The sequence below is a fragment of the Leptonychotes weddellii genome, unplaced genomic scaffold, assembly GCF_054177405.1.
Source record: "Leptonychotes weddellii isolate Sample4059 unplaced genomic scaffold, ASM5417740v2 HiC_scaffold_5305, whole genome shotgun sequence".
NCBI classification, from domain to species: Eukaryota; Metazoa; Chordata; class Mammalia; order Carnivora; family Phocidae; genus Leptonychotes; species Leptonychotes weddellii.
Genome location: NW_028020757.1, coordinates 1 through 11,047, shown reverse-complemented (window position 1 = coordinate 11,047; position 11,047 = coordinate 1). Strand labels below are relative to the sequence as shown.

The window sequence follows — 11,047 nt, the reverse complement described above, 5'->3', positions numbered from 1 at the left end:
AATGAAGCGGGGGAAATCGGAAGGGTAGATGAAACATGAGAGACGATGGACTCTGAAAAACAAACTGAGGGTTCTAGAGGGGAGGGGGGTGGGAGGATGGGTTAGCCTGGTGATGGGTATTGAGGAGGGCACATTCTGCATGGAGCACTGGGTGTTATGCACAAACAATGAATCATGGAACACTTCCTCTAAAACTAATGATGTAATGTATGGGGATTAACATAACAATTAAAAAAACCCCACAAGTAAACAAAAAGCAGAATCAGACCTGTGAATACAGAAACTGGTGGCCAGAGGGGAGGGGAACGGGGGGGGTGGGGCACAGGCTTCCAGTTCGGGAATGAGTGAGTTGCTGGAGTAACAGGCCCAGCACGGGGAATGTAGTCCGTGATAGCGTAATGGTACCGTATGGTGACAGATGGGAGCTGCGCCTGTGAGCACAGACCAACGTAGATGGCGGGTCACTCTGTTGTACGCCTGAAACCAGCGTAACCTTGTGTGGCAACTGCACTCAAAGAATTTTAAACAAAGAGTCATCATACAATTGGAAACCGTTTTTCACCTCCATAAATCAGAATAGTCTCAGGCCACATCTGTTGGTTTATTTTTTGCAAGTTAAAATTGTGCCAGCAAAGGATCTGCTAAAGAACTCCTATATTGGAGATCAGATTTCTTAACCAATATATTTGCAATAAACTTCTGTAAAGTAATATTTACGTGACCCTACTGAGGACCCATTTCTAGTAAAACACAATTCTTTTAAAAACATGGGACCTCTGAGTTTTCTTAGAGTTCACGGAGAGACCCACCCTGCCTAGAATACAGAAAAGGGATCACTTTTGACTTGCACAATAACTTACTTGCTGAGAGGGGGAAAAAGCAGAAGTTGTATTTATCAATACAGAAATTGAGTGTTAGGGAAAATATTTTCTGACTATATAACATGATATGATTTGATTACACAAAAATTTTAAAATATGAAAAATGAGGAAAAAATCACAACCCCAGCGACACCATTGTGACCATATTGGCACTTTTTTTTTTTTTTTTGGTAATTCTGTGCACTTTCTACTTTGAAAGCCATTATGGTCTGTATGTAATTTTAGGTCCTATTTTCCATCATAATTTGTCGTAAGTGATTCATAAACATTTTAATAGTTGCACAGTATCCCCATTGCCTGGCTGTACCATCATTTACTTCTTCTGATATTAAACTTTGTAGATTGTGTTGAGTTTTCCACTATAATCACATAGTAAACACCTGAATCAGTCTGTCTAAACGACAGATTCTGTCCATCGTTCTTTTCTGAACAGGGGCTTCCCCTGGCTTGTATTGTCGCATCTTTAGCTGAGGTCATGAGGGGCCCAGAGTTACAGGAAGCAGCATTCCAAGTCAAAGATGTCTTTTGAAAAAAGGTGTCTTTCATCTGAAAATGTTGGAATTAATTTTGGGTGTAGCTTAGAGGGAGCTAATCTTAGAGGGTGCCCTTCCCTGTGCAAGATTTGAAAATCAGGTCTTCATCACAGGTGATTTTTGCCCACTAATACCATACTGTATCATAAGCACACTCTAACTGCTCCTTGCTGAGTACTTTTAATACACAAGCTACTGTCAGTTCTCATAAACCCCTTGCTACAGTCATGTGAGGTAGGTGGGAATCTCTGTACTGTCGAGAGGAAACTCAGGCTCAGGAAGCTAATGTAACTTGCTAAAGGTGAGAATTCTATTAAATGAGAGACCCAGGATTTGGATCCAGGTCTTTCTAAGTTGAAACTTTTAACCATTTAACTTAGCTGAACTCAAGTTTTCAGTTTAGATTTAGATATGCTTTGCATGCCTTGTCTGGTTTTTACACCTCCCCTCCCCTCACGTGCCCCCTCTCCCCCCCTCCGCCACAACACACACTTACATACCCACACTAGTTTTCAGGGTATCAGAACCTGAGGACATTATCCTCATACCCAGAGAGTATTTTAGATTGATCATAGTTGTTTTTCAAATGTTTGTTCATGGTGATAAGTGGAATGATTCAGATATTTGGAATTGGTTAATTTATTCTCAGGCTACGAATACGAAAACTATTTGTATCGGATAAAACTAGTCTTTGAGCTTGCCATGGCTCATGGCTGTCCTGGCGAAAATTTTCTCTGATACAAGATACAGTAGTAATATTATATAGATGCTGCAGCTTTGATTATTCTTCTTGAGAGGTGTCTATATTTAAAACAGTGTAAACCACAGCCTAAAACTGTCCTTTTTAAAAAAATCTGTTAAATACATTATTACATTAAGCAACAAACATGCCCCTTCTGATGGAAGGAATTAACACATCACCTAAGGGTTGCATCCTTAAGTTTTCAAGTTTCCTGCAACTATTCAGAATACATAATGTGCCCTTGATATGAGCCCCCCGTGCTGTCTGCCCTGCAGTCAGAGTCTCATTTAGAACGCTCGCTCTGAGGTAAAGCCGTTTTCCTGAATCTCCGCGAAGTCTAATCTGACTCATACTTTTATTTTTATGTTCGTCTTTTCAGTTATTTGTTCCACAGCGGCAACCAAGAACATCCAGGAGATATTCTGCTAAACACAACTGTGGAAGTTTTGCCTTTTAAGGTATGCCTATTTTTTCCCCCTAATTTTTCTAAAGAACGAAGACCAGGGGACTTGGTTTGAGGTTATTCTTGTTTATGAGGTGGAAGAAAATTCTCATGATCGCAGGACCTTAGTGGGAGCAAGGTTAAATTTTTTTTTTTTTTAAATGGGGAACACTTAGTGTATTGTTCCATCTGTCTTATTCATAGAAAGAGCCTCCATTTTGTTTCCTGGTGGAAAATATCTTGGAAGTTCATACTAGGAAGATAAGTGAATCATCATTTTACTTTAATGCTTAACTGCTGTGTATAGTTTGAGTCCCGAAATCCCATGTGGCTTTAATGCTTGTTGTTTAATACACAAAATTAATTTGCTGGTCTTTAAGGAGTGCTTAGATTTCTTTTAAGTTAACACAGTTTTTTATTTTTAATAAAAATAGTACCCTATTAAAATTAATTAAAATTTAAATTTTCTAACCACAAATATAGAGAGAGAGATTGATGGCTTCAGATAGTTAAAAAAAGAATATTTGTATTGATAAACTCTTTAAGGTTCAAGACTGAGATGACATTTTCTCTTTTTTAGAGATAGTTGTGCCACAAACACCACTTTTATGTTTATTAAGATATATTAGATCTGTTTTAAATAGAAGTAATGATTTGTATAAAGTTAATGTTTTTGTTCTATTTTAGAGTGAAGGTTTGGAAATAAGCAAAGAAACCAAAGACAAACGATTAGAAGATGGTTATTTCAGAATAGGTAATACCTCCTACTTTAAACTAGTAAAATGTCCTTGACTTTTCTGGACTTACTCCTAAAGTAATTTTAAATTCTTGTAGGATGTTAAGCACTTTAGGGTTACAACTACCACTGTCCTCCCAAGTTGTGTGTGTTCTCATGTTTCAGGACATACTTTTATTATCTAACCAGGATTTCAGATCAAAGGTTCATTTGTTGATTCCTCTTTCTCTCCTCACCTGCTGTTTCATTGTTGATAGTCACTAATAGATAATCCGCCTTCAGCTGCCTTCTGCACTCTTACCAGGTGACCTTAGCTACTTGCAAGGTCCCAGCAACATCCGTGTGCTAGAATCTCTGTGCTCTTAGCCCCTGCCTCCGTACTGAGCTTCAGGTCTGTATGGAGATGCTTTCTCTCTTTTTTTTTCTTTTAAGATTTTATTTATTTGAGAGAGAGAAAGAGAGAGTGCGCACAAGCAAGAGAAGGGGAAAGAGGGAGAAGCAGACCCCCTGCTGAGCAGGGGGCCCGATGCGGGCTCCATCCCAGGACCCTGAGATCATGGCCTGAGCCAAAGGCAAACGCCCAGGAGCCCCTTGAGATGCTTTCTGACGTGGCCACACAGCCATCTGCTCTGAGCATCTGTACCAGGGTCATATCTTCTGGTCACTGTGGTTTTGTCCACCTGGTTGCCCAAGCCCAACCTTGGGAGACACCCTGAACACCCACCCCACTTTTTACCGTCCATTAACATGAACTGCGTCTGTCTGGGGATACGTAGTCACCTGGCCTGGGACGCTGCTAGAGGCCGCTGCCTCCGGGCCTGAGCCAGAGAAGGTCTGCCTCTCCCTGCGTCCTTTCGTTGGCTTTGCCCAGAGCCCCTGCAGTTAGCTTTCTCAAAGTCCACATTACCATGATGTTAGCCTGGGGAGAGACCTTAACACCTTGCCATGATCACATTCCCTAGCTTCCATCCACTTTCACATCTTGTTTCCTTTGATTCTCAGTTTGCCTCGTCCTGAGACTCTTGTTCCTCTAATGCTCCTTGCTTTCAGGTGCCGCTGTGTCTCTGGCCATTTTCTCCACCTGATATTCCTCCTAATGAATGCTTTCTCATTTTCTCTTCAGCACCGCAGCTGGCCCTCTTGTCTGCTCTTCCTGCCACACTGCGTGTGCTTTACTGCGTAGCCTTGCCGTGTCGCGGCACGGTCCCGTGTCGCGGCGTGGTCCTGCGCGTTGGGGAGCAGGATGGGGAAGGCAGGGGGCGATGGCCCTCGGCCATCTCCTGCAGTCGATGTGCGGCCTGTTGCTGGATAGGTGTGGACTCAGTGAATGATGATCTGTTTTCTTTTTCTTAAAACAAGTTGATGCTCTTCGTAGTAGTAGGCAGAAGAGAATATTGGTAAGTTTACACTGTAGGTACACAGGATGGATACAATCTGAAAACTGTCTCTGGAGCGGTTTTCACATTTGGTGTCATTGTTTCTGCGACAAGGCTTGTGTGATAACCCTGACTAATTTTTGCGTGGTTTTGGTGGATAGATGAGTTTCATTATTTTCATATTTGGGTTATATATATAACTTAGCTCACTTCTAGAAATGTACAAAAAATTGGCTGCCTATTCAAGACATCTATTAACCCTTTTACTTGTCCATTATTTAGTTTCTGAGACTGTTGTGTTCTAGATTAGGAAAGCATAGGAAATTGACCATCTGCAGTAATTTGAAGATAATGACCATCTAAGACATCAACTCATACATGTTTAGAATGGAAGAGGACTTGGGGATCAGCCACCCTAGGACCTTGTAAAATGAAAAGGTGCATCAGAAACAAACAGCAAATGATCTTTTTCAATTGAGTATAAAAAATTCCGCTCCCTTAAGTATGCGTTAGTGGAATAGCTTCACAGACCTTCCTCGTAGTGAAACAGCCATAACTGGTGAAAATTATTAAAAAAAAAAAATAGAGCAAACGGAGAGACATTACTCATGAACATCTGAATCTGAGTAAGAACATTAAGAGTCTGTGGCCTTTGAGTCCTGACCCACTGCATTTCCCATACTGCCGAGCTCAGTGAGAAGGAAGCTCTATCCTTGGCACTTAGTAGTTCCCATTGTGAGGTGAAGAGCCTGGTCACAGAAACACTGGAAGGACGGGATGGATGGCGCGCGGTCAGGGTGCGGCAGGAGGGGGGCCGCGTGGGGCGTGACCTGGGAAGTCTCGGCCTGTGCCAGGATTTGGGAATTCTAGTCACTCTTCAGTAATTTCTTCCTTCCTTTCCCCCTTCTTTCCTGTCTTTCAATGCTGACCTACCAGGCCGTTGGGTCAAGGACAAAAATTAAATTTCTTGTTTGGAAAGCTGGGTACAGGCCCGTGGTACCAGATGCAAATTTGAAAACATAAACTTAAGTCTCCTTCGCTCTTCTTTTCCCCCCTACCCAGTGCTTCCCGGTGGCAATTCCTTTAAGGATCTGTGTCCTGTCCAGACAGACGTATTCTGTTCAGAAACAAAAAGATAGGAGTATATTCTTTAAAAACACACAGTCACACACAAGTGATAACATGTTCTACAACCTTTGTTCTGCATCTTTTCACTGACCAAAGTACGTATGTATTACGCATGGATGATGAACATTCCAAAAGGTTGTAACATTTCAGATGCACAGAAAATACAAATAATAATATAATGAGTATCTGTGTGTCTGGCTTAAGGTTTGCCAATTCTGTTGTTCTTCCCTGATATCTTCTGTCCTAAGGTCTGTGGTTACCGTTTGTGTGTATACTTCTACTACATGTGTATGATGTATTCCTGAATAATGCAGACTGTTTCTTCACTTGTTAAATTTGAGAGAAATGACGTCCTTCTATAGTCTACAATTTGTTTTCCCTCCCCATCATGAGGTTTCATCCATGTGGATGCATGTATCTATGGCTCATTCATTTTCACTACTGTGTAAATTTCCATGGGTGAATATATCACTGTCTGTTCTCCTGTTTGGTTATAAAGTTTGTTTCCATTTTTTCTGTTGCAAACAATGCTCCTTTGAATAATTCTGCACATGTATGAGAGTTTCTCTGCATTGGGAATGCAAGTAGGTCTTTAGCTGCATTATCTTCTGTTTGCCTTTATTCTTTGTATTCTTTCTTCATTCTTTCAATTGGCTGCCTAGTATTCCCATGTATTATTAACATATCAAAATTTATATAGCCAGTGACCTAATGACGGATGGTTGTTGGCAGTTTTTGCTGCAATATATACTCTTTTTGGACACGTGAGGGTATTTCTGTAGGATAAAATCCTGGGTGAAAGTGTTTTGTTTTGTTTTAAGATTTATTTATTTTAGAGAGCGTGTGGGTGAACGCAGGGGGAAGGAGCAGGGGGAGAGAAAGAGTCTTAAGCAGATTCCCCACAGAGCCCAGATCCCAACACAGGGCTTGATCTCACAACCCTGAGATCATCATAACCTGAGCCGAAACCAAGAGTTGGTCACTTAACTGACTGCACCACCCAGGTGCCCCCTGGGTGAAAGTGTTTTAAAGAGGCCAGTTATATCATTAGGTAATTATCTTTCTAATTAAATGAGCTCATCAGATGATAGTATGATACCTCATTAAAGTGTTGTAAGTTTCACGGTATTTTTCAGCCCTAAATCCCCTGCCTAACTCAATAATTCGGTAATACTTTTTTGTAGCATATACTTCCTACCCCAGTCTAGCCCCAACATGGACATACTTTTATGAAATAACATTATTAATACCTTTTGAATAAAAACATTACTTTGGAAGTTGATATGTTTAATACTACAAGTCTTCTTGGGGCACCTGGGTGGCTCAGTCAGTTAAAGATAGGTCATGATCTCAGGGTTGTGAACTGAGCCTGACATGGGGTTCCGCACTCAGCGTGGAGTCTGCTTGTCCTTCTTCCTCTGCCCCTGCCCCCGCTTGCATGCGTGCATTCTCTCTCTAAAATAAATAAATCTTTAAAAAAAAATATTACAAGTTTTCTCTGGTATGATTTTCAAGTTGAACATACCTTACTAAAAGCCAAATCATTGTTTTGTAAAACTCTAGAATAGACTGCCTAATCTGCACACGATAGCCCATGGTCCAGATCTGGCCCACTTCCTGTTGGTTTTTTCCTCCTACTTCCTGTTTTTGCCTAGAATGTTTAATTTTTTTCATATTTATTTTTAAATGGTTTTAAAAAAAGAATTATATATTGTGACATGTAAAAATTATAAAAAATTTAAATTTCAGTGTCCGTAAATAAAGTTTTATTGGCACACAACCATGCTCACTTATTTCTGTACCGTCTGTGCACTTTGATGCTACAAGAGCAGAGACGTTCACGGAGTTGCAGTAGAGACTGAGGTGGTGCTCTGATTGCTTTGAGTGGGCACTCGGTGGGCTACAAATAGCAGTGACGCGTTTATAATTTGACCGTGTTTCAAGTGCCACACATCCCCGCACATCACCGTCCTGTGACATTTTTTTAAAAAATGACCAGAGCCTATAAAAGTGGACTTTGAATGCCAATGCTTTTTAACACTGTGAAAACGTGGACTATTTTACAAAGTCAGATGGCAGATCGTCGTGTTTATGATGCCGCCATGCAACAGCTGTGCATCATAATGTGAATGCATTACCATCCTGAGCACTCACAGTATTCCCAGCTCACAGGAAAGCAGAGGTCAGGAAATTAGAATATTGAACATGGAGTATTTTGTTACAGCAGAATTTCTTCACAGAAATAAAAAAATTCAAGTGAGGCTGTAACCAAAGTGTGTCAGAGTGACTCCAGTGTTAGCCAAATAAATAAAACCAATTACCGATAGTGAGTTAAATCGTATTTAATTGGAGCAGCCAAAGATACATGTGCAGATAAAATAAACTTATTTAAGATCATCAGGCTTTCAGCAACAACCAACAGCTTGAAGAACTGAGGACATTGGGAACCATATCAGTCAAAAAACAAAGACTATTGACTAAGTGTTAATAATGTGATATGGTATTTATAGCATATTTTAGGGTAAACTACATGAAAACAAGAGAACACAAGGCAGAAAGATGATAACTAAATGTATATCATTGTAAGACTATTATTAATTGGCAAAATAGAATTTTTTGAAGTCAGACTGATTACTTGAAGTACATTATAATATCTAGAATACCAATAATAATATAAAAATAAATGGATATGTAAAAAAAAAAAAAAGGGGGTTTGGAAAGAGAAAATTAAACCATAGAGTGAAGTTTTCCTCCCTATTGTAATTATAAGACTTACATTTATTTATGTAACAGATACTCACATCTTGTTGGGAAAACAAGTCCCTTCACAGAAGATGAAAAAAATATTGCAAATATTTCATTATGCCGGTTGTTTATTCTTTCTAAAACCCCAACAGTGTCATTTTCCTCAAAATTAATCCTGATTATCACTAATGTTCTTTGTTGATTCCCAAGTGCTTGACACTCCTTTTTTGTTTTGTTTGTTTTTGTTTTTTTCCTGGTCTTTGTGCATTGGTGTGTGTGAGGGTTTAGATACACTAATGCATTTTGAACCTTTTTGGATGAGGATATTTGCAAGATCACTGTCAGAAATCCTGCTAGTGCAGAATATCTGGAGATATCTCAGTGCACAAAGTCATTATAACAAATATAATTATATGTAGGAAACTGGATCTAGACCTGCAGTACAAAGAAAGCCTAAAAAATCTTCTTGCACCAAGGTAACACTGGAATAAAAATAGGCTCAATTCTGTCATTTCCATAAAAAAACAAAGCAAATTATTTCCGCGTCTCTTGATGAGTTGATAGAGGTTCCTGGTACTGCCTGGTTGTTATTTGGAGTCAATGCCAAGGTTGAAGTGACTGAAGCATTGGCCTCTGAAAAGTCTGCATCAAACCAGGTACAGGCAAGAATATTTTCCAACAAGTTGAGAAAACAAAAATTGATACAACCTGAAGTGAAATGTGTTACAATGAATGGTGGTGAAGATATGTATGAAGAAGGCTACGGGGATACATTTACAAAGCTTATGCAAATGTAAGCTTAAGCCAATGGTTATTTATTATTCATCAGGTACTTTACAGGAAACACTTGAATCTGTCATGTATCGTTTTATTGAACCAGCAGCATCAGCAGTGAACTTGATTCACTCATGGACTCTGCCATGATCAGTTCTGTGAATTTTTGTCAGAAATAGAAACTGAACAGTGTGACTTGCTGGACCACACAGCAGTTCTGGGGCTTAGCAGTGATAAATTTTACTGTGAAAAAACAAAACAAAACAAAAAAACTTTTTTTTTAAGCCCAGGAACAAGATTGAAATTTTTTCCCAGTGAGAACTGCCCTTAACCACTATTATCTCTTTGAAAGTTAGTTTTTGCTGCAGACTTGATAATGTTTAATTCAACCTGAAATTACAGGACAAAATAGCACTTCTATGCAAACCTTGTATTTCAGGCAAGTCACTTATGACAGTGATGATTTGAACTCCCAAGTAATATCAGACTAATCAAGCAGCTTCCACCTAACTGGCTTGCAAGTGACTCATTTGCAGTGTGGTGACACATACAAGGCAACTATCAAGGAGAGCCTCATGGAATTCCATAAATACCTTCTACGTGATGAATGTGCTCCGTTAGAATCATGTGCTTGTGGATTGATGTATTTCGCAGTATTTAGGCTGTGTGAAATATTCAAGATAAAATACATAAAGTCTCATGGATCCACATGAACAGATGAACATTTACAATAGATTTTTTTTTTTTTTTTTTACAATCAGAGGAGGATCATTTTGAATCCCAGGTAACTGAAATGTTAACCCCACCCCCACCCCAAAAGGAATTCTGTTCTCCTTGGTACACCTGCATTAGCAAAAAAACAAAAAACAAACAAACAAAAAAACCCCAAAAAACAAAAAACAGAAGTACTCCATGGTTGTTCTTATAATTTGAATTTCATCAATAAAAATTTTGTGGAGATTTTTTTCTCTTTCCGTGTATAAGTACCAACCTGGTATCTTCACTTTTCCTCTTGGCCCACAAAGCCCAAAATATTTACCATCTGCCCTTTATAAATAAGAAAAGGGTTGCCAGCTCCTGGCTTAGAGAAATGTGGCCAAGAACAAACCCTTTTTTTCTGTCACTTTTTCAATAGCATTTTGTTGTGGTTTTAAGAATATTCCTCACAGCAAGAAAAATTGGATATAGCACATGCAACATTTTTGAAAATTATATTAATCACCATACATTACATCATTTGTTTTTGATGTAGTGTTCCGTGATTCATTGTTTGTGTATAACACCCAGTGCTCCATTCAATACGTGCCCTCTTTAATACCCATCACCAGGCTAACCCATGCCCTTACCCCCCTCCCCTCTAGAACCCTCAGTTTCTCAGAGTCCATAGTTTCTCATGGTTCGTCTCCCCCTCTGATTCCACCCCCCCTTCATTTTTCCTTTCCTATTTTCTTTTTTTAACATATAATGTATTATTTGTTTCAGAGGTACAGGTCTGTGATTCAACAGTCTTACACAATTCACAACGCTTACCATAGCCCATACCCTCCCCAATGTCTATCCCCCAGCCACCCCATGCCTCCCACCCCCCACCACTCCAGCAACCCTCAGTTTATTTCCTGAGATTAAGAATTCCTCATATCAGTGAGATCATATGATACATGTCTTTCTCTGACTTATTTCGCTTAGCATA

General features: G+C 39.5%; 1 long non-coding RNA gene across 1 annotated transcript; it reads left to right on the top strand.

Moving 5' to 3' along the window:
* The first annotated feature begins 66 nt into the window (after window positions 1-66).
* On the top strand, window positions 67-7,618 carry LOC145719572 (uncharacterized). Its single transcript, XR_014142469.1, has 2 exons — window positions 67-2,614; window positions 3,286-7,618. It is a non-coding gene; the product is annotated as an uncharacterized LOC145719572 (long non-coding RNA).
* Window positions 7,619-11,047: the final 3,429 nt, after the last annotated feature.